The sequence below is a fragment of the Peromyscus maniculatus genome, chromosome 5 (genome assembly GCF_049852395.1).
Source record: "Peromyscus maniculatus bairdii isolate BWxNUB_F1_BW_parent chromosome 5, HU_Pman_BW_mat_3.1, whole genome shotgun sequence".
NCBI lineage: Eukaryota > Metazoa > Chordata > Mammalia > Rodentia > Cricetidae > Peromyscus > Peromyscus maniculatus.
Genome location: NC_134856.1, coordinates 15,146,452 through 15,171,148, shown reverse-complemented (window position 1 = coordinate 15,171,148; position 24,697 = coordinate 15,146,452). Strand labels below are relative to the sequence as shown.

At 41.0% G+C, this 24,697-nt stretch overlaps 1 long non-coding RNA gene across 1 annotated transcript; it reads left to right on the top strand.

Annotated features, from left to right (window-relative positions):
• The first annotated feature begins 18,840 nt into the window (after positions 1–18,840).
• Positions 18,841–24,397, top strand: LOC143273139 (uncharacterized). Its single transcript, XR_013051052.1, has 3 exons — positions 18,841–19,310; positions 20,175–20,295; positions 21,490–24,397. It is a non-coding gene; the product is annotated as an uncharacterized LOC143273139 (long non-coding RNA).
• The last annotated feature ends 300 nt before the right edge of the window (positions 24,398–24,697 follow it).

Below are 24,697 nucleotides of genomic sequence, written 5' to 3'. Positions count from 1 at the left end.
TGTTCTCAAGTTCCATTTTGTTCTCACTCTGATTAAAGGAAGTGAAATAAATATCCTAGCTAATGTACAAAGCTGCATGGCTTAACGAAATCCTAATTAGAGAACCCATAATTGATGAAAACGCTCTGGCCCAGAGTGAAATCAGGGAAACGTAGCTTATGCATATGTGCATGAGAACAGGCTGGGTTTAGGGAAAATGAAGACCCATGCTCTTTAGGCATCAATCAGTTTATGATTTCTTAAACTTGGCCATTTTTTCAATTATCTGAAAAACAACTTAAGTGAGCTTACTGCAGTCAGTTCGCCTATGAAAAGTCACGGGTCTATTTGCTCATTCCTTGCAATGCTGCCTTTACTCAGTGAACCACTCATCTGATCCTAGGTTCCACCCAGAACCTGTCCCAGTTTGCCTTCTGTTGCTGTGATAAACACCATGACCAAGAGCAACTTGAGTAAAGTGTTAGAGTTTCTAGATAACAGCACATCATCATCATCATCATCATCATCATCATCGCAGGAAGCCAGGGCAGGAACTCGAGGAAGAGACCGTGGAGGAACACTCTTTACTGCTTTCAGAGTCCCTTTCTTAAACAGCCCATCCACCTGTGGATGGCACCACCCACATTAAGCTGGTCCTTCCTACATCAATTATAGTCAATTAAATGTTCCCATAGACATTCCATAGGCCAATCTGATGAAAATAATTCCTCAAGGGAGGTTCCCTCTTCCCAGGCATGTCAACTTGACAAGCAAGGTTAGCCATCCATAGAACCCAAATAATTTCTCCATATCTTTTCCATCTATTAACAAAGCATTAAATGGGGCGGGGTAGGGATAACAACAGGCTAAGAAAATTTCACTAGTGCTAGAATATTTTTTAAATGCCTATTGTAGAACCAGTATTATATATAGATGTTCTTGTTTCAATTATTTTCCACATGCAGGAACTAGGGTCAGCACATTATATACTTTTGTTTCCTTATTTTTATAGAAATTATCCTCATTTTACAGAAAGAGTCCCAGATTTGAGATGCATGCATTCTTCAATGCAGAATTACTTAAAATAATTCTTTTGAAATAATTATGTTCCTGTTTCCATTTAATGAGAATAACAGCTTTATAATTTATCATCTTAAAGTGTCCATTTTTTCACATTTACATATTCAGATAGTAAAATAAATCCAGACAGGGTATAAAGTGATGACTTGCCTTTGTCCCACAGATGGAATCTCCTTCAGCTAGGAGTTTCTGATGCCTTGAGATGTCATGATGGCTGAAGCCAAACTTAAAATCAACTCTAGGTGTCTTCACTCTAGTCTGAAAGCTTCTGATGGGGGCTGGCGGGACCCTTGAGTGAGGTTGTAGACCTCATCTCCTATTCAACATGGTGGAACTGCCTATTGGCAGCTGTAGAGTCCCAAGTTACTTCTGACCAGTTCTTTTGGTTTCAGTTGATTCTCAAGCCTTCCCAGATTCCAAGAGGATGTGAGGGAAGATGAGACATTGGCCATTCTTTTCGATGAAAGGAGTGTCAGTTACTTTATATCCACCATTTAAAATCACCACAGGCTAGAAGGAAGCATGCTCCTGGAAGCCTATGTTGGTTTGAATCTGAAATGTCCCCCACAGGCTCATGTCTTGAGCACTTGTGATATTTTGGGAGTGTGGAGGTTTTAGATGGGAGCCTGGGTGATAAAAAGCCATCACTCCGCATAGGCCTTAGAAGCTCATGCTTGGCCCCTAGTCCATGCCTTGCTCTCCTTTCTAGTCGGCTGTGATATGAACAGGCTCTGCCACTTGCTTCTGCCCTCAGGGACATATCTCCTCCATCCTTATGTATGGCGCTATTTTATTTGTACTGAAATGTGATTTTATTTGTATGTTAATAAATAAAGTTGCCTGGGGATCAGAGCTAATAGCAAGCCATAGCAGAGCTGGGTGTTCGTGGCACATGCCTTTAATCCCAGCACTTGGTAGGCAGAGCTAGATCTCTGTGTGGTCAAGGATACAGCCAGCATTGGAGACACACACCTTTAATCTCAATACCAACCATAGAAGACTTGGAGGTCTGTACAGACAGGCAGTGACGAGGCGGTCATGTGGTTGGGTTTACAACCAATGAGAAAGCAGAACAGAAAGTCTATATAAAGACAAACACATAGGAAGTAGGTCTCTCTTGGCTGAAGAGGATCGCTGAAGCAGGAAGGGTAAGGCTCTTAGCTCTGACCTCTTGGGCTTTTATCTTTACATTGGCTCTGTGTTTCTTATTTAATAAGACGGTTACTTCTACATTTGGTGCCCAATGTGGGGCATGAGTTTCCCCCTAAAACTTGAGAAAAAGATTCTAAAATGAAGCTAAAAACAGTTCCTAGTTGTTTCTCTCAAGTTAGTGGCAGCCTGCGTGGTGTTTGAGCTACTATGGCGGGTTCCTGGCCTGTGCGCTTGATCTGCAGTATGGTGGGAATGAGGCCTCTGCAAGTGGCACATTAAGCTGCGTCGTGGATTTAGCCTTTGTTAGTACAAAACAAAAAAAAAGAGGTTTCTGGGCTACACACTGCTTTGATAGACACATAGACCCACTATTTCTGAAAGTTGATGGCTCCCAGAGCTGGCAGAAAACGTACCACCACCATGTTGGGAAGCTGAAGTGGGAGGAGTCAGCAGCCACAGCACCATTTCAGTCTTAGAATGCTGCAGTTTAAAGCAATAGGCTCAAAGTAATATAAAAAATAAGCCATGCAAAAATGGCTACCACACAGAGAATCTAGATTATGTTCTCTTTGATATTCGTAACTGAAGAAAAACATTTGATTGCAAAAGCTGTTGAGTTATGCCAAAATGTTAAAGGTACCTTGACTTCAAAATTTGGATGTAAGGATATGTTGCTTTAGAAAGGAGGCTCTGCTTTTGTTTCCACAGAAAGCCAGAGGCTATGGATTTGTTCCAGATTAAGATACATCAGGTTTGACCAGCCAAGACCCCCTGAAAAGTCTCCAATGACACCAAAGCCCAGATGATCCAACATCCAGAACCGTTTCAAGGCAACTGATTCAGACGATACACCCCCACGGACTACTCCATAATCATAAATTTTTCTTTGTGTCCCCATAAGATACAGTGCCCCCTCCAGCAGGAAGTAGTAAGAGAAGCTACACCCAAATTCCCAAATATACCAAGCTGACTTTGGAGATGTGTAAAAAGTTAAAACCTTCCTTTAAAAAAAAAAAAAAGAAAAGAAAAGGGGAAGTGCTGTGGGATGGTCTGTATGTCAAAATGCTCTGATTGGTCAATAAATAAAACACTGATTGGCCAGTGGTCAGGCAGGAAGTAGGTGGGACAAGGAGAGAGAAGAATTCTGGGAAGCGGAAGGCTGAAGCAGGGAGTCACTGCCAGCCGCCGCCATGACAAGCAGCATGTGAAAATGCCGGTAAGCCACGAACCATGTGGCAAGGTATAGATTTATAAAAATGGATTAATTTAAGATATAAGAACAGTTAGCAAGAAGCCTGCCACGGCCATACAGTTTGTAAGCAATATAAGTCTCTGTGTTTACTTGGTTGGGTCTGAGCGGCTGTGGGACTGGTGGGTGACAGAGATTTGTCCTGACTGTGGGCCAGGTAGGAAAACTCTAGCTATACTTATGGCTTGAAACTGTGAATCCGAATATGACTTTTCCTCCCTAAGTTGTTTGTAGGTATCAGGGTCACAGCAATGTGTAAGTAACTAACACCTGTAGGTTGTTATATCCTATAAACTTACCATAAATAGAAAACATTGTAAGTGAAAAATACATTTAGGATATTTTACTGAGACTTGGAGCTAGGAACCACAGATGAAAGAGAATATGTGGTGTTTGTCTTTCTGGGTCTGGATTATGTCACTGAATATAATCATTTCTAGTTCTGTCCCCTTACCTGAAAATTTCATTTTTCTTTATAGTTCACTAGTATTCCATTGCATATATATACCATATTTTTATTATCTATCCATTGTTGAAGAAAATTTAGGTTGTTCCCATATCCTAGCTATTATGAATAGAGTAGTAATGAATGTGGCTGAGCAGGTATCTGTAGACTAGGATGTTGAATTCTTTGGTCATATCCCAAGGCATGTGGTAGAGCTATCAGATGGTAGATTTATTTTTAATTTCCTGGGGATTCTCTACACTAATGTCCATGGCAATATCAGTGGACATGTTAACATGGAAGGGGGAAAATTGTGCAGGGTTCCAGCCCTAGACAAAGAACTAGAGGCAATTACTGATGGCTGGGAGAATGAGAATTAGCCTCTCCCACTAATGAACTCTGATGTTGGTTGTCTAATACAGAGTGCTCGACCTTGACACCATAAACATACTACCAACAAAAATCGATTCAGCAGGTTGTGCACACACACACACACACACACACACACACACACACACACACACACACGACAATAATAAAAAAGAGGCTATCAGCTTTAGTGGGTACATGGGAACAGTTTAAAAGAAGGTAGCTAAGAGGAGCTGGAAGGAGGAAAGGTGGGGGAAAGTGATATAATTCTATTTCAATTAAAAAATGACACATCCTGAAGAGTGTCATAGTTTAAATAAACAGAAGAATATTCATTGTTTTTTTTTTTTCTTGAGATACCTGGTTGACAGGAAGCTATGGCTTTCTGCTACCTTCCAATGTCTCAAAAAGTCTCAATAGTTACAGAAAAGTTCAGAATTTGAAATCTGAAATACAATTTCTCCTGAGAGCTTTTCACTTTCACACTCTTACAGCCAAATGTCCTCAGGTCAAACCATCATAACTGGGGCCTGTCAATAATACTGTTTATGTCTTAGAACAACCCAGTTTCAAGGATACATTCTAACTACAATAACACTCTAGGTTTTATCTTACAGGAAGAGTTGTCAATGAACATAAATTAGGAGGATTAAGTATTAAGAAAGGGAGTTCAGAACCTGGAAATGGGGGCTCTGTGTTTGAGAACACTGTGCAATCCTGGGGACCAGAGTTCAAATCCTACCACCTACATAACAATCCAAATGTTCACCATGCATCTGTAACCCCAGCTCTAAGGAGTGCAGAGACAGGAGGATGGTGGATGGAGCCTACTGGCTTCCTGCTTAGGTGAGAAAATGTGAGCTCCAAGTTCAGGGTGAGAACCAGCCTCAAAATAATAGACCGAGATTGATAAGGAGAGTGCCAGCCTCTTCTAGCTTCTGACATGGGCAAGGCACACACCCCCACACATACAATGCACATACACTCTCCCAGATACACATCCATAAACAAATAAACAAATCATCTTTTTAAAAAGAGGATTTCAAACTCAAAAGAATGCACAGGCCAAATAGCTGATATAAACAAATAAAAGGTATTAAGAACGCTAAAAGATTTTTTTAATAAAAAAGAATCAGAAAGAGCTGGATTTTTTTTTTTTTGTGAACTCACTTAATTTTCTTAAATCACTGTAAACAAGAAGGATACTACATACCAGTTTATTCTTTCTGTAATGGACAGCTGCTTCATTTTCAGATGGAAACTAACTCACATGATGGCCACTGATCTGGTACTTTTCTACCCTCACAGTTAGTGATAGACCAACTCCATTTCCTTAGAAGAGATTAATGTAATTTTAAAATTCCCATACAATAAGAAAAATTTCCTGAAGTGAAAATGGGGTATTCTTTTTAAAATATCTTTATTAATTCTTAAAAATACAAAATTCAACTAAAGTTAATTTTAAAATAAAAATGCCCCCTATCAATGCCTGAGGTAGGTGGAAGAACTGGACCTGAGGTCATAAGAGCAGGAGATCTGTCCCTGCCCCTCATCTGCTGCAGCACTCTGAAGAGAGGCCCCTACACCTCACCTGGACAACACAGTAGAGCTGGCCCTGAAGGTGAGGCTTGGGTGAACCGACCCTGAGGAGGTGAAAGCAGGAGAACTGGCCCCGCCCATTGCTCATCACTGCAAGGGGTGAACTAGGGCAAATGCAGGAGAGCTCACCCTGGTGGTAGGGCAGGGGAGAGCTTGTGGGCTGACAAACCCTTCCACTACTCAGGCCTAGAATCAGGGTTATTATGTTGGCTCACTCCAACATCACCCCATCTGTGAGCTGCTGGAGCACGGGGTAGAGAGGGGTGCTGGGGGGTGGGGTGGGAGGGGTCAGTCCAGTGGACCCAGGGCTGTAGGATCTCCATGACACAGGGCAGCAACAGGATGTCCAGTGAGAGTCCCAGTGAGGGCCTGGTGTCTATGGTCTAGCAGAGACCAGGGGACTCAAACCAGAGCAGTGATTCTTTGTGATGAACACTTGCATGAAAAAATGTATGGATAAAGGGCTTTACTGTATAATTCACTGTGTCACACTACAGCTTCCATGATGATATTTTTCCCTTTCTCCCTTCCCCCCACCTTTTTCTCTTAAATGTTATTTTGTTTTATTCCCAGGTGGAGAGAGATGGGTGGTGGGATTGGGAGGCATGATGTGAAAGACACAAGGAATAAATAAAAATGATAATTAAACATTCAATAAAGTAAATGATAATTAAACATTCATTTAAAACATTTTATGTGTATGGGTGTTTTGCCTACATGCATGTAAGTGAACTACATGCATGCAGTACCCATATAGGTCATAAAGGCTTTGGATCCCAAAACTGGAGTTAAAGATGGTTGTTAGCTGCCATATGGGTGCTGAGAATTGAACCAGGGTCCTCAAGAAGGGCAGCCAGTGCTCTTAACCACTGAGCCATCTCTCTAGTCACTGAAATGAGCCTATTTTTATTTTGAGCATCACATTATCAGAATAGAAATAACTGCCTATCTGTTCTAGAACTTTACAAATTCATTTTTTGTTATGTTACCACCATACATGGTCTATAAATTATCCTGTAGACTGGGGCTCTGTTTACAGACATCATGACAAGCTTAATACTCAGAGTTTTGAAAGAGTAATCAGGATTCACATACTTAATTGCTGCATAGACATGTTGTACTTTAGATCACTTTTAAAGTGAAATGTCCTTTATCTTTGTAACAGATGTGAAATAAATATGCCATTCTGTGCTACCTCATCCCAAGAGATCTGAACCCTAAGGAGATCATATAATCATTAGGAATCTCTATAGCTATTACAAGTCAATCATTAAGCATAATCTTCAGGACATTGATTTCCAGGCAAGATAGAGTAATGGGCATCTTTGTCCCTATTTTACCATAATTTTCAGGAGGCTGGACATTTGTCAATAGGGTGGTTGTCCCTAGGACTTGGAAACAAATAATGGAGACTCCCAGTTAGCCCTGTTTTCTTTATTGATAGAATCCTGAGCCTAGGGTACAAAAATGGGGAGCTTGGGTAGAGCTAAGTAGATTCTCTGATGGAGAATATAGACATGAGGGTCCAAGAAAGAAATACAACAGAGTTCATAGAGCAAAATACAAAAGAAAATAAACAGACAGAGGTCTTGCTAAAATATTCAGCATGTTGCTGGCTAATACTTAGGTTTTTGTTTTGTTTTGTTTAAAGGCACAAAAATCCAACAGGGGCCAGTGAGATGGCCCAGCAAGATAAAACACTTATTGCCAAGCCTGATGACCTGAGTTCAAGCACCAAGACCCACAGGGTAGAAAGAGAGAACTGACTCCTCCAAGTTGTCCTCCATACAAGCACCATAGAGCATTCTCCACACTCCCACCTGCACAAATTAATAAATGTACTTTAAATTTTTTCAGACATACAAAGAAATGAGGAGAGAAAAATTTAACTGAATGGAGCTAGATTGTCTGTTGTAGAATATTATTTTAAGCTGTGTTACTTTTCTCTATACTGCATTTGTTTAACTCTGAAGCAATGTTACTGTGTCTGTCTAGAACACCTGATGGTCTAATAAAGAGCTAAGTGGCTAATAGTGAGGCAAGAGAAAGGATAGGAGGAGTCACATGCATGGAGGATCCAGGTGTAGTTTGCTCGTGTATTCAAAGAAGGCTAAAGATATGCAGTAAAGCAGGTTCAGATGGAAAAACCTCTAAAAAAGGTTCCAGTGTATTTTACAATATGCATAGGCATAAGAAAGAAAAGAAGGTATAAACAATTACAGAAAGAAATAATTTAAAAATAAAAAAGTCTTTAAAGAGAGAAATAAAGTTATATATATATAAAGTTATATATATATATATATATATATATATATATATATATATATATATATATATATATATATAAAGAATAAGCCACACAGAGATGGGAAATACACAAGGAGTCTGAATCATGTATACTATTATGTTGATTTTGAATTTTTTTTGATTGTTAATAAGCACACAACAGCTGCAAACACACATGGGACTGATGAAATAAACCAACCTCTATGCTTTAGGAATGCCTAACTTTAAAAAAGTCAAAAAATATATTTGTCAAATGGAAATCAAAAATGCTTTGGAGTTTTGTTCCCACAGGAGATGAGAGGTTATAGATTCTTTCAGGAATAATATGGATCAGGTGTGATCAGGAGAGACCTCCTGAAACTTGACAGGTGATATCCATCAAAAAAGATTACAGCTGGTCTTCCCAGGACTTGGCCATTATCTCAAATTTTCTAAGGGACCCTAGAGATACTTTGTCCATAGACAGCAGGAAGCAGTTTGGAGAAAACTACTCATACATACCCAAGAGTTGGGGTGGTGGTGGTGGGTTTTGGTTATTTGGTGGGTTATGGATGTTTGTTATTATTTAAGAAAATACAGTATATACAAATGTAAAGTTATTTTTGTCATATTGTATATATGTTTTTACTCTTGTTTAAAGGATTTTTGTGTATTGATAAAAATTTAAGGATATTTTTGTTACAACATACTGTATATATGTTTCTATTCTTGTTTAAGGTATTGTATCTATGCAGTTTATTTAAAAACATAATGTAGAATTCTAGTTTTTGAAAGCTATTATAAACTGTATAGGATAATCAGGAAATATGGGTTAGTGGTTAGTCATTCATAACAATCAAATTTGTAGCCATGTTAGGTATGCTTGCCAGATCATATAGAGTTATATTTTAGATAGATAGATGATTGTCAAACCTTTCAAAGACCTTCAGAAAATGGTATTTAAAATGTGTTGTTAACATAAAGTTTTTCATGACAATGAGACATATCTGTTTTTGAAAGCACCAACTTACTTCAGAGATGATGGCATTGAAGAAACTCCACAGGAGTTTGCTTTCATTGTGGCAAGATTAGCCATTTGGGCAAGGAACTGCTTTTGCCTTGACTGCTTGACTATGTGCTGTGCAGACTGGACATGCAGGACACACAGAAAAGTGACTGCTAAACTTTGCCAAAACAATGTAGGACAGTCCTTTCCCTACTTCACTGAAAAGTTTTCCAGATATTCTGGGCCCATAGGCTGAAAATGGATGCCCCAGTGTTGCAGGGGAACTCTGAGTGACTGTCCAGGTAGCTAAACATCTCTGTTGTTAAATAATATTCCATCCTTCTGGGTCTTTGATGGAGTTGAAGACTAGATAGTTATAGTTACAATTTTTCTTAGTTATTATAGAAAATAAGTTAGGTGTAAAACTTTGGATTCACTAAGATAGGATAGATAATTCAGTATTTTCTTTGAATATGCAACTACAAATGGACAGAATATTGTAAATGTAATTCTTATTTGATAACTGTTTTTGTTGTATGTAGTTATACTATGCTAAAGTTAAAACCTCTCTTTGTATTTGGACAAAAGGGGAGAAATGTTGGGGAATATTATTTTAAGGTGTGTCACTCTTGTTTATGTTGCATTTGTTCAACTCTGTGAAGCTGTGTTACTGTGCCTGTCTAGAACACCTGATGGTCTAATAGAGAGCTGAGTGGCCAATAGCAAGGCAGGAGAAAGGACAGGCAGGGCTGGCAGGCAGAGAAAATATATACAAGGAGAAATCTGGGAGGAGAAAAGAAGTAGCCAGAGAAGGAGGAGGACCCCAGGGGCCAGTCACCCAGCTACACAGCAAGCCATGGAGTAAGAAACAAAGAAAGGTATACAGGAATAGAAAAGGAAAAGACCAGAGGCCAAAGATGGATGGGATAATTTAGGTTAAGAAAAGCTTGGAAGAAACAAGCCAAGCTAAAGACTGGGCATTTATAAGTAAGAATAAGCCTCTGTGTGTGATTTATTTGGGAGCTGGGTGGTGGCTCACCAAAAAGAAAAAAAAAAAAAAGAACAATTGTCTCTGGTGTTAGAATGAATAGAAAGGGTATGAACGTTATTATGATTGCATTCTAGATATTCAAAACATTAAAAAATATGTTAAACAAAAAATGTAAATACATTCACTATACGCATACACACTAAATAGATACACACTCTTTAAAAACTTACCAAAATTGAATTTTGCATTATAATGCTTACAATATATAAGAAGAAACTACAGTGGATGGGATTAACAACAGATGAGCTTATAGAAAAATTAGTAAACCAGAAGCTATCTAACGTGAAAAAGAGAAAGGAACAGTAATAAACAAAAATTAATGGAGCACCAATGTGATGTGGGGCAGTTTTTGGCAGCTGGAAGGACGAAAGCAGAAAAAAAATGTTAAAAACATAAAGATTGATTTTTTTCCCTTCCAGTGTAGATTATAAGGACAAGAATGCAAGAGCTAAGAACTTCAGGCATATGCTACATGAAGAAAAAACGGTAGCCAAGCAGAACCTAGATAAGTTGCTCAAGACTAGAGGAAGAGAAAACCTTCACAGAAACACCAAGAAAGATGAGTTTCAGAGCAGACTCACTGTAAACAGCACAACAAGGACCCAGTGTGTGGACTGACAGTTCACAGGACGAGCAGCCAAACCAGCAGCCTAGAATTCTTTACCAAGATGTTTCACACCCCCCCCCCAAACAAAGATAAAAGGAGGGTTTTTCAAAGATGAACCATAAGGAAAAAAAATTCTGAACCTGGGTGTGGTATCATACATCCATAATCTCAACACTTGAGAGTCTGAGGCAGGAGGATGTCAAGTTTAAGACCAGGTCTGTTTATCTGGGACCCTGTCTTAAAGAAGCAGACAGAATCTGAAGGAATTCAATGCTCTGCTATCACCATGTGAGAAGACATGTTTTAAAACACCTTTCAGGGCAAAGCAAAATAAAACTAGATGAAAATACAGATGTACAAAGTATATCTTTGTACAAATACGGGTGTACAAAGGAGTAACAAGTGCTCAGGATGACAACTACATCAGGAAATATTTTTAATATTTAAATCTTCTTTAAAGATAGACATAAAAAAAGCAATGGGGACGGTTAAAATCGCTGTAAACGTGAAGAGCGCAATAAAAACAGCACAAAGACTCAAGGTATAAGAGAAAAGTGGAGTTGCTTTGGTTTGAATGTGAAATGTGTAGGGTAAAAGGACCAGCGAAAGAAATCTACCCTGACCCTGCAACCAGAGCCAGTGAATGAAACACACTTCGGCCCTGAAATCAGAGCCAAATCTGCCCCTGACCAACTGAGCATGAAACCAACCAATGCCTGAGCAGGAAAACCAACCGATCTCTGAGCACAAAAACAACCAATCTCTGGGCATGAAATCTAGCCAATCTGTGCTTTTCCAAGCTCAAGGGGATTGAAATGTGATCAATTCCTTTCCTGAAAATCTTCTCCCTGGAAAAATTCTGCCCTCAAGAAGTCCTGTATAAGCCCTGTGTCTGTTCAGTTGGCAGGTGCCCTTCTCCAACCTGGCAGAGGCAGCCGCTCTCCTGGATTCCTCCCTCCCACATAAATCTCTTGGAAGAGTTTTGGGTGAAGACCTTCTTTCACTGGAGCAGAGCGGAATCTCTGCTGGGAAACTCTCTTTGCAGCGAGCAGAGAAGCAAGAGACATCTCTGCTGGGAAACTCCCTCCTGGTGCAGCGCAGAAGTAACAACTTTTCGCTGTAATTCAGGGCAGATTGCTACATTTCTGCAGGGGTTTCCCCCTTAGCTGAGTGAAGCGGAGAAGTAACAGCTTAGGCCAGAGATATGAAGAAATGGACTTTCTGCTGGGGAACTCCCTAGTAGAACAGAGCAGAGCTTTGTTGTAAGGGAAGCAGGATTGCCACATCCTGTGGGAGACTATCCCCCACCAAACCCCAGCTTCAGGTATAGCCTGACTTCTCAAAAATTCAGGATACCTTTCCCCCCAGAGCTGTAGGTATCTGGGATACCTTCCCTTCACAGCTGTAGGTATAGCCTGGCTTCCCTAGAAGTCAGGATACCATTCCCTTCAGAGCTGTAACACTTGCAGGTATAGCCTGACTTCCAACAGTCAGGGTACCTTTCCCTCTGGAGCTGTAAGGCTTGTAAAATGCAACCACCCCCCCCACCCCAGGTTCATGTATTTACACACTTGGTAAAAGTAGAGTGTTACTGGGAGAAATGGATACAACCCAGCTCCACGTTGTGTTTGTTCTCTGCTTAGAGGCTACCGATGCAACATGAGAGGCCAGCCTCAAGCCCCTGCCACCATGTCTTCCCTGCCGTGCAGGACTCTGTCCTTCTGAACTGTGAGCCAGAATATTCCCTTTCTCCCTTAAATTGCTTTTGTCAATCTATTTTATTACAGCAGCAGAAGAGAAAATAAGATAATAGTATAAGATTTGTGTAGTATATATGAAGTGATACCACTTGAGGGTAAATCCAGGTACATTGAGATATACACTGAGGTTTAAAGCAAATCATTAAGACACTGGAATAAAGAATTTCAGTCAATCCTCCAGCAAGGAGATAAAATAGAGCCAATAGAAAGAAAAAAAAAAAGAAGCAAAATAAAAAATATTGAATGAAATTAATTAAAAAAATAAGTAAAGAAATGATAGGGTTAAACATAACCATATCAATAAATCACAATAAAATATAAATTATCTAAATGGTTTCTATAAAAGAAGGGTTATCAAATTAGATTTTTAAATAGTAAGATCTAAGTCTGTGCTGTTTATAATATAAAATAGGAATATATAAATAAGTTACAAAATAAAAGAACAGATTAATATCCGTTATCCTAATAAAAGTCTAAGAGACCTAAAGTTGCTGCACTAACTTCCAGCAAGATGTCAGAGGATTGATGCTGCAAAGGATAAAGAAGTTTATGCACAATTAGAAAAATCAATTCATGAAAAGGGTACAGCGTCCTTAAATATTTATAAATGCAGCAACTACATTTCAAAATACAGAAACTAAAGAGAAAAAACAACAACAACCCAGAACTCCAAGAAGAGAGAGGCAAACGCATGGCTTCTGTCAGAAGCTGTACCTCTCTTCTCTCCATGCCAAAGGGAAAGCAGGCAGAGAGCCAGCAAGGGTGGAGAGGGGCAGCTAGCATTAACCAGCCTACTTGACTTATATGTTCGCTGTACTGAGGGAAACAGTGGCAAAATTTCATTCTTCCCAACCTCACAGAGTTTACCAAGACAGACCATACTGTGGGCCATAAAAAATACATGACTCATAAAGGACTCAAGCCAATGTATGTCCTCAGATTCCAATAGTGTTAAACAAGAAAATTAATAACACACTAATATAAAAAAACTCCAAATACTTAGAAACTAATGCATTGCTAAATAACCTGAGGTCAAAAATTAAAACATGTGTTAGAAAATATTTCAAAATTAATGGAAAAAAGCACACATTTTAAAAATTAATGTGATGCCAATAAAGCATTGCTTAGGAAAAAATTAATTGTTCCAAATGGCTATATTGGTACAAAAAAAATGTCTTGAATCAATAACCTTACATTTTTACCTTAGGCAAGTAGAAAAAGAACTACAAAAAAAGAGCCCAAAATAAAGAAAATAAAGATGAAAGTGAGAATCAATGGCACAGAAAAAGATAAAAATGGAAAAATCAATGAAACCAAAAGCCAGTACTTTGGGAAGATCAATAAAACGGAACAATCTCTTGCTGGATTGATCAAGCAAAAGAGAAGACACAGATTACCAATAGCAGCTATAAAAGTGACATCATTATTGAGTCTACAGATTTGAAGAGAATCACAAGAGCTTAGCATAAATAATTGCATGCCAATAATGTCACAACTTAAATGAAATGGAGGAACCCCCCCCTCCTCGCACGCGTGCAAAAGACACCAAGTAACAAAGCTCACAGAGGGAGAAGGAACTGAATACCCTGACTTGCATTTGCCTATGCATTTTTTATCTACTGGGAACCCAAACTGTAGCTAACAACCACACAAAGGAAAGCCCAGGCCCAAGGGACTTTGTTGGAAAGTGTACCAAACACTTAAAGGAAAAAAAAAAATTGACACAAACTCTTCTTCTGAGAAGACACATCTTCCAACTTGCTATGGGCTGGCATTACTCATGCATCAAATCCAGACAATGATGAATGAGCAGAGAAAACTACAGACCAGACTTTCTCTTGAATACAGACACAAAACATTTTTACTAAATTTTACTAAGTGGAATTAAATAGTACATGAAAGTGATGATTGCATCGTGATTATGTAGAGGTAATCCCAGGAATGCCCATTTGGGTTTCTGTGTGGGAAAAAAATGAATATGATTCACCATGTTACAACGATGAAGATCTATAGGTGCCTATAATCATCTTAACATATTGTAAGGAAAAAGATGACCAAAACCATATATTCAGACCTAATTAAAAACTTTCAGCACATTAGTTATAGATAGTAAGTACATTATTTGGATAAAATCAACTTTTCCTCTTTACTAACAATAATCAATCAGAAATTAAAAAATGGAAAAATAGTATTTATAATAACATCATCAAGATTAAATAGGTGCAGATAAATCTTACAAATAAAGTAAAAGACTTGTGATGTTTTTAAAAAGCCATAAAATGTGATTGAGAAAAATTTAGGATAGCCTGAATGAATAGAGAAAGGAGAAGAATCAATCAATAGGTTAAAGTGAAAAGTCTCATCAATTTCAATTTAAAAACCATCCAAAATAATCCAGTGACAATGTAGCGAGCACTCTAGAACCTCGAAAATGGATTCTAAGTTACTTTTTTTTTTAATTGAAGAAGCAGCTGAGCTACCCAGGCCACCCACCTCAAGTACTTTTCATCAAGATGGTGTCATCAAGTCAGCATGGCATCACATACAGAAAGACAAGCGAATAAGTGGGCAGAAGAAGACATCTGACGTCCTTGCTGGTGGACCGACAACTGCTTTTCAAGAAGGTGACATTGATTAGAAATGAAGGTTCATTTTCGGTAAATAGTGTCTTGGCAATCAGATATCCACATGTAAAACAAATGGCCTCAATCCTAAACACACAGTTAACTAAAGCTCTCTCCTAGAGTGAAATGTGAACCCCCAAACTAGAGGGTGTATAAAAAACAGTGTGAAACTTGTGTGAGAATTCCTTAAACACAATACTAAAAGCATGACCCAGAGGAAATACTGATAAATTAGACCTCCTCAAAATAGAAACCTTTGTTCTTCAAAGAAAGGTAAGAAGCAAATGAAAGAAAAATGTGGAAAAAGAGATCGGTAGTCATGTGTGATGTAAGATTTTTATCTAGAATAAAGGACAGTATTTTTAAATTAATAATAATACAACAAACAATCACACACACACACACACACACACACATCTCCTTCCAACCTCTCTACTTCCACTTTCCTCAAGGGAGTGCTCAACATCTCCCCTAAGTGGGATGACCTCCAGCTGTGATCTAAACATTGGGGTCCTCAGAGCCCACGTGTGGAGACTTAGTCCTCAGTGCAACAGTCTTTGGGGTATGCTTTGTCATGAGGACTCCCTTCTCATAAATGAGGTTGAGGTCCTTACAGAAGATGTGGAAGAGGGTACTCTGGTTTTCTTCTCCCCCTGTTGCCAGGTGAGGATGCAGCAATTGACAGCATCTTGGAGGTAGAGGATGCTCCCAGACAGGGAATTGGCGGGTGCCTCTGCAGCTGCATTGTTCCACACCTGCCCACTCTACACAAAGGAAGAAGAGGTAGGAGGGGAGGAGGAGAGGTGGGGGAACAGACATAGTGTTGGGGAGGATGGATACAATTAAAACACAGTATGGTCAAGTATAGGAAGGGGCAGTGAAAACCGCTGAAATTCATAAGTAATATGCATTAATATTGTAAGTGACTGGGAATATGGCTCAGTAGTAGAGAATTTACCTAGTTTGTGTGAGGCCTTAGGTTTGATTTTTTCAGTACTGAAGGAAATTATGGAAAAAAGGAAATTAATTAAAAACAAATAAATATATTTCCCAGTCACAAGTAATTTTTTTTTCTAAACAGCAAAAGCAGACCAGACAGCTCCTGACAGTCTTCTTGACTGGGGTTATCCCTCAAAAATCTACACTCCAGAACAGCAATGGGCACAACCATTTACACATTAAATAGGGTGATGTCAAGCCTGGCCGGATGAGCCTGTCTGAGCCAGCATGTGAAATGAGAGAGCAAAAAGGTGTACATATGAATATGTATCAATTTATTAATGGGTGCTATGGGGAACACGGACTCACAGATACAGGACAAGGTAGATCCAGTTTCAGAGTCCTTCCGTTTTCCCCGGAGATGAATGGAACCAGCAGTCAGGTCTCTGACTACCACAAGAGAGAGTGAGCACGTGCCTGCCTTCTCCTCAGTTTTAAGCAGTCAGTACCCTGAGAAAACCACGCTTCTATTGGGCCAAATACCCTAAGGTCATCAGCGGAGCGAATTCCCACAACAAGCATGCCCTTATTCCAACTTCCTCTCACCCCATCCTCCTCCTCTCCGGCTGCTCTGCAGTGGCTCTGGCCTACCTTCTACCTCTCAGACACATCAAGCTCATCTCTTTGATGTGTGTTTTCTGCAGGGCCCCATCCACACCTCACCTGGCTGACCCTTTCTGTCAGGTTCCCATATAACCCAGTGGGAGAGCCTCTCTGTCCCATGACCGGTTTCACTGTGAAGAGCAGTGGTTTGCCACTACCTGAAACTATCACACCTGTGTGCTTGTTTGTTTCTGCTCATGGGTATTTTTGTCCTAAGACATAAGGTCCAGGAATCAAGGACCAAGCTGGACAACGCTATATTGTTCAGCAGCCTCCGAGGAGCCTGCCCATAGCAGTTGCTCAGCTGCCATTGGTACAGGAAAGAAATGCAAGTTCTCTGTGTTGAACAATCACCATAGAAATACAAACTTTGAGTCTGTCCATTGATCTCTGTTACAGGAATGCGAAAAGGAGTCTTCAAGTTCCCAACTCTCTTTCAAAGAAACCTCTCAGGGTGCATCAAGCCTACCTGGCATGATGGTGTCACGAGCTGAAAAGCATGATGGGAGTGGAGGAAGGCACACAGAACATCCAGAAAAGAAATTGTCACCGGTCGGTGGTGGCACACGCCTTTAATCCCAGCACCTTGGGAGACAGAGCCAGGCAGATCTCTGTGAGTTCGAGGCCAGCCTGGGCTACCAAGTGAGTTCCAGGAAAGGCACAAAACTACACAGAGAAACCCTGTTTCGAAAAACAAAAAACAAAAATAAAATAAAAAATAAAAATAAAAAAAGAAATTGCTTTTTTCCTTGCACAGAAAGGAATTTTCTCCTGAAGAGCCACACAATGGCTCATTTGCAAGTGTTTACCAAAGAAGCATGGAGGCCTCCTCTCAGATCCTCAGTACCATGTTAAAAGGTGGGTGCACTGTAATCCTAGCACCAGGGAGGCGAAGAGTGAAGAACACTTTGGGCTGGCTCACCAGCCATTCCAGTCACACGTTTAAGTTCCAGGATCAGTGAGAAGCCTTGTTTCAAAGAATAAGGTGGAGAATGATTATAGAAGTCATCTGACACTGACCACAGCCCCTCTACACACACATACATGCGCGTGCGCGCGCGCGCGCACACACACACACACACACACACACACACACACACACACATGCACAGACACAGAGAGACAGAGAGAGGGAGAAAGAATAACTGTACATAACCCAACAAGAGTCAAGATCACTTTCTTAATATGTCTATGGCATGCACAAACATGCTATGCAATTTCATATATGGAGTATGGGGGTGTCATGCTTGAAATTGTGGGTCCACTTCAGACCTGCTGGAATTAAATGATTCAGCCTTCCTGTCCCTGTTTACAAACTAAGGAGGCGGATCAAATGGGATGCATGGGTCATTAACAGTACATGTAAAAACACTTATCACAGATTCTAGACTATAATTCAATCTTCAGGAGATAGTAATAACAACAATTCAAAGTATAATTACTAAATGAAAATTATGAGAGATACCAACACCATTTTGTTTCTTCTATTGACTCTTCCTCTTTGAGGGCTGGGGATTATATGGCATGTAAAAATAATGCACAATGTTTGCATTTATAGTTTTCAGATTAGAGAGTCAAAAGGTAGATGGACGTTTGAAGGAAAACCATTCTTCCTGTGTGTCACAGGAAGGGAAGTCCACCTAGCCGCAGGCACCCCCAAGATGTTTGTACCAGACAGGCACCTCACTCCTCTGCCGCCCCTCCTCCCCCCCTCCCCCGCCCTGCTTTTCCTCTGTGCGTGTCCCGGCAAACGGAGACCGCACACAAGATGAACAACTTCCTGCCTGAGGGAGGGCTTCCTAGATCAAGGTGCCGGAGTCACTCTTAGGAGAGTGGTGCCAGAAGCCTCCTGTAACCCTGTACCTCTCCATGTGACCCACGCATAGGCATTGTCCTTCCTCTGTGCCAGAAAAGGAGCATGCCCGAGCTCCCAAAAGCTTTCTCATGGCAAGAGAAAAAAGGGAAGTTGTCCACTCAAATAGCTCAACACAGCAAGTTCAGCCAGCACACAGCTTAAGTAACCTGAGACCTGGGAGATGGGAAAGAGAAAGGCTAGAGCCCGGTCAGGTTTTTTGTCTTCTTTCTTTTGCCAATGCTCTTCCTGGGTGCAGGGGGAGTGAGAAAGAAAAGGGAACTATTGCCCAACATTAAAAAGGACTACTCAGAGCCAGTGCCAAGTTGGTACCTTAGAATGGCTGAGTTGGGTGGGGGAGAGGGAGAATCTCTTCCCAGTAGATAAGGGAAAAGTTCCCTGCAAAGCCGGTTCCTCCGCAAAGCACTCTATGAGGAACTGTTGCATTTAGACAGAGGAGTAGAAATGAAATTATAAAATGGAAAAGAAATACTAAGGTGTAAAAACAGATGGCAGAAAAGGAGTGAACTCTCCACGTAGCGGCTGGAAGGGGTTTTCCTGGAGTGGACTGTGTTAGCAAGCAGCTTACGACTCTAGACTGTTGACCGTGGAAGAAGGTCTGTATGACAAGGCGGAAATCAGAAGAGGGTTCAACATCTTTGCACAGGAGGTAGGAGCGATGCAAAACTGGACAGGGCTATGGTGAAGGGACAAGGGCATGGGGGAGGCAATGGCAGAGGACCAACAATGGCCATTGTGTAGTTTGAGGTTTTACAGCTACTATGCACATTTAAATTGGTTGACAATTCAAAGTCCTAGCACCTCTTGCCACTCAGACTTGAACAAGATCTTAGTAGCACATGCCTGGGGAGCAGGGTTTTCAATGGGCAAGGTCACAGAGCACACTCATGACCCAGAAACAGAAAGAAAGCAGGGTCAGATGTGATATGTGGGTATAGGGAAGCCCACAATACCCTACCCCAGAGAAGTTTCACAGTCTGCCTCCTCTTCCTCTGCCTCCTCCCCTACCCACATGGACAGATCCCCTCCCATCTGTATGTGGGGTGGGAGTTTTTTTCCACCGAATTTTATTTAAATCCAAAAGACAGAATGTCCACAGCTAAAATTTTTTAAGTCAAATTGATTATCACACAGAGCAAAATTTGTTTACTGAGACTGTTACACACATACAGAGGGATAGGTGAGAAACACATACATGCATATACACAGAGCCTTATAACCCCAGGAACCCAAACCAAAGAAAGGATGCATGGAAGGCAATTTCAGCACTGATTATACCCAGGAAATACTGATCATAGGGCCTCCCCTCCCATCTGTGGTTCTCTTGTGGGTCATTTCCTTCTCTCCTCCCACTCACAGAGCTTGTCTTTAGTTTTCCATGTTGGTTTCAAGACAAACATGATTTGCCTAAACCAACAAAGTGCACATTGGAATGGGAAAATATTAGACAGGGGATATGTTATTAACTGTATTCCTACTTTCTGATATCCAACTTTCTGTCATCTGTGACAAGATCCTGACACATCCTAGGAGCCAAGAGGAGCTAAGCATAGAAGTCATCCAGTCCAAGCAAACCCAAGCTTCAAGCTATGAGTGAAGACTACATATTGATCCTCACATGGGACAGTCACCAGGTACCATTTTTTTTTCTACAAAAATCTACTCCTACAATTATGCCTCTCAGTCACAAAACCAATTTAAAACACTTGACCAAGGAGATTATAGACATTAGGGGAGTCTGAACACTGTTGTTTAGAAATCTGATGTGGTATCAAGCTGCCTTCTAAATATTTCTCCTTTCAGCTTTAAGCAGAAAAGATTCTCTTTCTAATGAATCAGAGACCTGTGGATGCACAGAGTTCTAATAATAAGTGATAGATGGGTTCTCATCGCTGAATGTCCCCTTTAAGGCTCAGGGAACATTGTGGAAGAGGGGGCAGAAAGAATGTACAAGCTGGAAGACAGAGAAAAGGCTATAATGAAATGTCATCTCCTGGGCAAGGTGAAGCCACCACAACTACAAACTCCCCTCAGCTATAAGTGCTTGCTTTAGTCTACAAGAGGGACCCATGAACTATCAGGCGTAAATGACTGAAGATGTGCTCAGGGAGTTTTATCCCTCGAGACTGAAGTAGTTGCTACTGATAGGTTCAGGGAGAGGGAGAACCGTTGCCTTTGGCTTTGTATCCACTGATAACCTCATCGGGCTCCAGTGGGTAGTTCCACCCCAGTGGTCTCACAGATGGCCCTGGTTAAAGAGGTAATGAAATAAAACAAACACTTGTGGGTCTGCAAAAAGAACTGTGAGTGAGGAGAGTGGATGGGGAAGAGGCTTGATGGGGATGGGGGTGGAGATGGGGGCGGAGTAAGCAGAAGATGTTGTATACATGGAATCCAGACACGAGTGATTATCATAAGAACCTATGCATGTGTGAAAACTCATCAAACTGTGTTTGCATGTATATACATGCACACACACACACACACACACACACACACACACACACACAGAAAGAAATTGTTCAAGACAAATATGCCAAGACTTCAGAAGAAACAGCATCCCCTTTTTAAGGACATTTTAAAAGCAAAATATTCTCAAGAGCTATTACTAAAAATACTATTTATTCTGTTTTCTGATTAATCATTTACCCAGTGCTACCTTACTGATACATTCTGCGACGATCCTTGAAGGCTCCTGTGGTGAAGGCTTGGTTCTTGCTGTGATCCTCCTAGGAGTACAGGCTCTGTTAGGAGAAACACGTCACCAGCGTTGAGCATTTGAGGGTGTATTTTACCCTTTGCCCATTTCTCATGGTCTTGTTCTCCAGTCACAGGGAAAGCAGCTCTGCCCCACCATGGTCTCCACCATGATGTTCAGCCTTGTCTCGGGCTGAGAGCGATGGAGCCAAACAATAAAGCTCGGAAAACCTGAGCCTAAAGAAGCATTCTCTTTGCAAGTTGTTTTGCTCAGCTGTTCAGTCACAGAGAGGGAAATGACATGCCTCCTACCTTCTACTCCTTCCGCTGTTCTTCTACAACATAGGTAGAGAAATGGCAAAACCAAGACAAGCCCCAACATCCAGGCTACCAAAAACAGGAAAACCAGCGCAACTCAACTCTTCTTCTGCCCATGAATTTGAGCTCCAGAAAGATAGTGGCATGCCATTTGTCGTTGATCTGCTGCTTATAGATGTATAAGGTACTTCATATTTTTCTAAGTTACATTTCTTTTGTGAGCATGTATGTGGGTGTGCTTATGCTGTGGCACACACATAGGAGCTGGTTCTCTTTCCACTATATGGACCCCAGGGGTTGAACTCACATTGTCAGGCTTGGCGGCAAGTGCCCTCACAGGCTGAGCCAGTTAATATACCCTGAGGGTATTTGTAAATGCATGACCATTTCCATGGAGACTTATGTGATGGGTTCCACGTGTTCATCATTCTCTGCTGCATGTGGTACCAAACATCAAGTGGTTCCTGACACAAACAAACAATGTTGGCAACCACTCTATGAGAAAATAAGAGGTAATTGTCTAATCTGAAAACTTACATGGACAGTTGACATTCCCTTGTGTGAGGAATGCTTTTCTTCTGTCTATGGTAGTTAGCCCAACAAGGATTCATAATTCCTGAACTTTCCTCGTCCCCTTTGTGCAAATTAGTCAATCACACTAAACCATAAGGCCAAGCTCCCATCAATGGGATGAGACACAGTTACTACAAACATCATAGGTAAAAGACAGAGACCACTTTGGCCAAAAGGAGAATGCTTGCTAGCACGGTTTGGGTTCTGGCTCACCCTTTTTGAACAAGAATGTGCCTTGACAAATTACTATCACTTTGTTCTTGTGCTCCTTTGAGAAACATCAAGATAATGTTTTTCATCACCTACAAAGAGAAAAATGTTGATAACACACTAGAAACTGTACAGACGATTGATGCCACTAAACCCTGAATACAAATTTCATGTAGCAGCTACTTAGAGTTGACTTTCTGTCATTACAAAGAAGTGTTTTCTAGGAAGCAGACTCCAGGTTGAAGGAAGGGATCTGGTCTTGCCTAAGGCTCTAATTTTTGGAATTCATCTGCCTAATCAGAAGCTTCCACCAATGCCTCTTTGTTTACCAAATGAAGAGCCAAGATTTCATCTGTCACCCAAGCTACCCTTAAGCTATGATGGCTTCCTCTCTTCTGCACTTTCTGAGAGAGAATCATGACTGGCTAGGCTCTCAGCATTGGCAGCCAATCAACAGTTGCAGACTGAGGTGAGCATGGAGCAGAAAAGAAGCAATGTTGCCAGTCCACAAAGGTCTTTCTTAGTCCCACAGTTTACTCTCTCCTCTGAACCATTCGTCATTATTGGTACTATCTAAGTGAGGCAATCTGCATTGACGGCTCAGTGAGGTAAGTGCCATTGTGCTCATTTTTAATGGAGAAAATTGAGACATTGGGAGACTATATAATGTGTTCAAGATCACAGAGATAGCAAGTAATAAGACCAGTCCCTGTGCTGGACAATGGTGTATTTAATACTAATATGCCTCAGTATAATTTATCATTTTGTACTTATCCCTATCTGCCCAACTATGCTGGGGGTGGAAGACATGTCTTCTCCTCTCCCTATACCATACATCTTAGCTTTGGACATGCTCTGCTTCAAGGCCAAGGATGCCAAGGCACCAGGTGAGATGCGATCAGAGTGCCTGCCAAGGAAGGAACAGATGGTTCTGCTAAATGGTGAGATCAAGTCCCTGCCACAGTAATGGCAATAAGCATCCCACATAAAATAATTACTTCCAGTTTGCCTGGCAGGTTGGATGAAGTCCGGGGGGAAAGCTCACTGTTATCTTACAGCTCTGAGCTTTCAAGCTGTGTTTTCCCAAGTGAAAAGGATCTCTTCCCTGGGATTCTTTGCAAGATCCATTTAGTCATGACAGAACTACCTTCATGAGTGACAAAGTCTATTTGGAGTCCTTCTGCTGGACAGGGACCAAGATTGGGGAGCAGATTAAGTTTCAGGGAGATTTAAATCCACAGTCGAGGTCTAGGGACGGTCAGGAGAAACACAGTCCTACATGCAGAGGTCAGGGGACGTCACAGGAGTCTTTTTTTTCTTCCAGGGATGGAATTTGGGTAGTGGTGAGGCTTGGCAGGAAACACTCTTATCCATGAACTGTCTTCTCAGCACTAAGAGCACTTTTTAAGGTATATTCCTCATCACAATAACAGAGTCACCTCTGCAGAGACTTCTGTGACTTATGCTCATTTGAAATTGGGAAACCTAGAGGCCATGTGACCAAGTCAAGTTCTCTAGGCTGGTTAGCTATGTCCTGTAAAATTATGCAGTGATTTTTCCCATCTGTGGAATAGGAGGGATCATGTGTGGCTGATGTGCTTAAGGAATGCAAGAAACATTAAAAGAGACAGAGATCACGAAACATGTGGATGGTACTCAGAATGGAATGCAGGCACCTGACTGAACCCTTCTACTTACGTTCAGTAGCAGAGTCACCTGCTGCCCCTACCTGTTAAGGCTTCTGTCCTTTGTCCTCACCTGTCTTCAGAGGCCCTGGCTCCTCCCGGGCCCCACAGTTAGTTTTCTTGAATTGTGGAGCTCAGAAGAAACAATCTCTGTGCCTGTCTGTCTAACAGTCTATCTGTCTGTCTGTCTTTCTTTTTCTCTCTCTCTGATGTGTGTGTGTGTGTGTGTGCGTGTGCGTGTGCGTGTGCGTGTGTGTGTGTGTTCAGTAAACAAATATCTATTCACATTGAATGGTGAAAGTTTACTCTTGATATGGCTTTGGTATCCTGATTATGAAAATTTAACCCAACTCAATTCAAGTCAATCTTTCAGAGAATCTAGACTTCCTGTTGCAATCCCAAAGAAAGCGTAAGGACTTCATACCTGTGGTGATATATTGTGTATTCCAATAAAGCTTACCTAGGAATCAGAGGACGAGGCCAGCCAGCCACAAGTATTTACCTCTACGAAATCCTCAGTCTAAAGAGAATGAGTTCCTGTTTCCTCATGCCT